The following is a 4,488-nucleotide window of genomic DNA, read 5'->3' as shown; positions in this document are numbered from 1 at the left end:
TTGGAGTGAGGCAGGAATGAAGGAAAGTAAGAACAGTCCAGGCAAAGGGAACAGCTGTGTGAAGTCCTTGGGTTGAAAAACAAGTGAAAAGGAGGCTGCTATGCCGACCTTTGTGAGAGTGAATGGGCAGCTCACATTCTTCTGCAAGCAGAAGAATTATGGTATTAAAACAGAAAGAGAGCAATCATCCAGAATAAATCTGGGTTTAGAGGAGAGATAATTTTGATTCTAATACGGCTTTCAGGCACAAAAGACACAGGAAAATGGGAGGGAGGAAGGGATGGAGATGTCGCTTTCAGGGTTGATGGAGCTGGCAAGTTAAATCTTTTTGTTGACATCTTTATTTCTGAATTGATCTTCAAGGGCCACTCGTTAGGAGGACTGGAAACCACTATGGGGAAGGAATAGGAGAGTTGGTCAAATAGATCAGGAGGGGAGGAGTGAGGGGGCAAACATAAACTGTGTCCTAGAGATGGTGACAGGCCATGAGGAAGAGATTAAATTCAGTGGCGAAATCTTGGGGCCAACAGGAGAAGGAATGCAAGATTAAGACTAAGGGGTCAGAGCCTGGAGAAGTGGAATGGAGGCAGATCAAGGCCAGCAGGTCAAACGTAGATTGGTGAACAGCAGCTTCCTTTAGTCAATTCCTGGCTGCATGGTGGGTGGTGGATAAGCCGGGTTTAAAGTGAAGGCAAAGGGTCTAGTAGACACTTTAAACAACTCATTTTACCAGCCTCCCCTACGGTATCTGACTGTTTCCTCTGAAACTGAAAAGAGAGGGGCCCTGGAAAATGTGCTAATATCTTGAAGAACCACAGAATGCGTCTAAGGCTGGAGAGAAAGCCAACTTGTCTGGGCCCTGAGGACAGCCTGCTCCTGCTGTTACCTCTAGTGTTTTTACATTCTGGCAAACAAGGTGTCTGCTGCTCTTAGCAAGTCCTGAAGAGATGGTGGTGACAATAAATGAAGCTCACTCTCCAAATGGTGAAGCATCTCCTCTACCTACCATTAGGAGAAGCATGGGCATTTCGAGTTCACCAGGCCTCTGGTCACCAGCCAGAGATTTTAAAGCTTGAACTCCACTGTGATGCATTTAAGGCTTGCTGTGTCCACACTGAGAGCATGTGAAGAAACCTGATTTATAAGGTCCTGGAGTTTGTGTTTTCTGCACGCTCTCCTGGAATGCCGAAACAGCAAAATGCTCTCCTGGCAGCCGTGAGAGAACGCAGCAGCTGGGATGGGCAGCGAGCCCACTTGAAGACCCAGTTATGAGCTGCGCACCGACTGTGAACACTGCAATTCAAAACCAAACCAGACCATCCTACAGACCGAACGCCTTTGAGCAAGGAGAGGCCGTGCTGTGTTAAAATAGGAGATGTTGTTCTGTTGTGGGGCGATCCTGGCTTTTAAGGGCAGACATTTGCTCAGTGATATTTCTGGAAATGTTGATGTCTACTCTGTAGGTCTTAGCTCTGACCATCTCTGGCCCTTTGATTATTCGAAGCTGAGAATGATAGGTGCATTGATAATAAGGGGTAGCGATGTTGACAGAGTAATCATAAACCAAGACTGGAAACGCAGGTTTTCACCCAAGCTTGTCAAAATAACTGCATGCTTGCATTTTTTGTTATGTTGATTACATAGTGATTAAAAGCTGTGTTCAAAGTTTTTGGAACAATGAAAACTTTAAAAGAATTAGTAAATTAAGAGAAAGAATGGTGAGGTCTTTTGTTGTAGGCCATTCTCCTGGATGACAGCATATTCAAGCTTATTTGGATGGGGAGAGAGAGAAAAGAGAGGTGGAAACAGATTGTTGAAGGCTTTGGAGGTCGTGACACGCAGAGTTTGAATTGAATTCTAAGAGTGATAAGCCGGGGAAATGTTTTATGCAAAGAAGTGTTTACAAGATCTGACCTGTGTTTTTATAATCTTCCTTTTGCTGTCGTAGGGTAGAGCAATAGCAGGTCTACAGAGAGACTGAACTTTCCATTCTAATGCTGGCCACGTAGCTGCTGCAAGGCTTGCTTCCCAAGCGACAGTGCAACAGAATCAACTCACAGAGATGTGGGAGGAGCAGGACAGCACTACCGTCAGGGCGCTTCACTGCCCACGTTTCTTGCTGGCTTGCTAACGCAGGCAGAATCAAAGAAAATATGTAATAAAAAGGGTTCTTTGTAGTTTTGTTTAAAGGGAAGTCATGTTTAGGAGCAGGTTTGCAAAACTTGAAAATGTGATGATAAATGTCAAGCCTGCCATGTTTAGGGGACTAGCGCATGTCAGCTGTGGGCTGAATAGACTCACCAAGGCAGAAGGTTCATAGAAACAGAAGGTTCTCTTGCAGGTTTCCCAATGCTGCAGCTTTAGGGTAACGCTTACCCTTAACAGGCATTGAAGGGGATTTGCCTCCAGAAAAACCACCTGGGATTTGAAGTCTACCCCTTCCACTCCCTGTTGAGACAGACTTATTCTACCCATGGGTCCCTCTGCCCTCATTCAGTGGATCAGCATCTACTCCCCTGCTGGCTAGAGTCTCTGTGAGGCATGCGTACACTGTGCCCTCATGCAGTTTACCCTTGCAGAGGAGAAACAGACAAATCATCTGCCTCAGCTGATTTTAGAGCAACAGTGCCTTTATTGATGAAAGGAAATTTTAAGGAACAGATTACATGCATTCCTTCTTATCTTCCTTAGTTTAGAGGCAGTTAGTGATTGAGAAGCACCCGCTTTGCCCCCTCTGCTGAGCTGAGGGAAGCCAGGGTGCGCACACTGGTAACCCCAGCCTCTGCACCCCCCAGCTCGTCTTCTCTGTTTCCTCCTGACCCCCACACTCCAGAGCTGGACTGCAGGTTAGGTTCCGCTAACCTGTTTCTTTGCTTCTGCTTCTGAGGTTTCTGGAGAAGCAAAGTCCGTTTAGGTGTGGGCCCAGATGTAACCCTTCAGCGGCTGGGGTGGTTTTCCTTGAAGCTGCCCTAGCACCAGCCGGGAGCCATCTCCAGCTCCTGCCCTTGGACTTTGCTGGCTCACTTTGTGTTTGCTGCAGGCACAGGCGCCCTGCCCTGCTGTGCTCAGCGGAGACCTTGGCTCGGCCTGCATATTTCTCTCCTCTAGCAAAGCTCTGAATTTCTAGTCTTTTCTAGTCTGCTGGTTCTCTGTTGAACCTCGTCTATTTGTTTTTGTTGTTTTTGAGACAGAGTCTGGCTCTGACACCCAGGCTGGAGTGCAGTGGCATGATCTCGGTGTACTGCTGCCTCTGCCTCCTGGGTTGAAGTGATCCTCCCACCTCAGCTTCCTGAGTGGCTGGGATTACAGGCATGCACCATCATGCCCTGCTAATTTTTGTATTTTTAGTAGAGATGGGGTTTCATCATGTTGGCCAGGCTGGTCTTGAACACCTGACCTCAGGTGATCCACCTGCCTTCACCTCACAAAGTGCTGGGATTACAGGTGTAAGCCACAGCATCTGGCCTGAACCTCATCTCTCTTTACAAGACTTCACCACCTAACCTTCTAGACGCAGGTTGGAATACTTCCTTTTTTTCATTTTTTATGTCTTAAGTCCTGGGACCTGATGAATGTCTCACATGATGTCCCATGATAAAGTCTATATGATAGACTTTACAACTTTAATAGATTTTGAAAATTCAACCCAATTGAAGGTCATCTTTGTGGAATTTTGTTAATTAGGTTTCTTTTAAAGTTTTTCTAAAAGGTATTTTTGTTTTCAAATTTTCACCCTCTGTATATAATTTTCTTAGAGGTATCTGAACCCTCCTGATTTCATTAGTCTATGTTTCCAATATCTATTTTTTAAAAAGGGTAATTTGTGCTACATCTAAGGTTAAATGGCTTTATAAAAAGCACGCTGAATATTTTTAAATGTACATTTTGAACTTTGAATTGAGGTGTCAGATTTTTTACTGAAGTAATTACAGTTAAAGTAATTTTAGCTCTATTTTTAAAAAGAGGTACACCCTAATAATTAGCCCTTGTGTGCATTAGTAAAAAAATGATATTTCTGCTATTCTAGAACAAAAGTTCATTGGAATTGCCCCCTCACCCAGCATTCTGGCTTGGTTGCAAGTACATAGGGAAGGATTAAGGAGTGGGGAAGGGTCTGTACCTTGTGTGTTTCACAAGGGGAAGCGCACATGTGCCTTGGATCTTGCTTGGGTCAGGCTTTGGGGGCTATAATGCCTTGTCATAGCTTAGGGACGATAACCCCCTGACCATTTTTGGTTTTTTTTTTCCCAGTTGTAACTTCCCTTGAAGCTTACTTACATATGAGCATGTAAATAAGAAAGATTATTAAGTGGCCTACAATGAGGTCAAAGTGCTCGTGAGTTCTCTGCCTGCCTTTTGTCCCATTATATGTTAGTATTTCTTGGTGAAAGACAATGAACTTGGTGCTCAAGCCTTTCAGGACTGAAATAGAAAAATATTTGCATAAAATCCAATATTCACTGGCTTTGAAGTGGTTTATTATGGACA

The 4,488-nt window shown here is 44.6% G+C and overlaps 1 long non-coding RNA gene across 1 annotated transcript; it reads right to left on the bottom strand.

Moving 5' to 3' along the window:
• Positions 1-337: 337 nt before the first annotated feature.
• Positions 338-3,088, bottom strand: LOC116560002. Its single transcript, XR_004272732.1, has 2 exons — positions 2,863-3,088; positions 338-391 (listed from the first exon to the last, which is right to left on the bottom strand). It is a non-coding gene; the product is annotated as an uncharacterized LOC116560002 (long non-coding RNA).
• Positions 3,089-4,488: the final 1,400 nt, after the last annotated feature.

The sequence above is a fragment of the Sapajus apella genome, unplaced genomic scaffold (genome assembly GCF_009761245.1).
Source record: "Sapajus apella isolate SASKATOON/1434 unplaced genomic scaffold, GSC_monkey_1.0 scaffold25, whole genome shotgun sequence".
NCBI classification, from domain to species: domain Eukaryota; kingdom Metazoa; phylum Chordata; class Mammalia; order Primates; family Cebidae; genus Sapajus; species Sapajus apella.
Note: the sequence above shows the minus strand (reverse complement) of the source record. Positions and strands in the feature narration are given on the sequence as shown.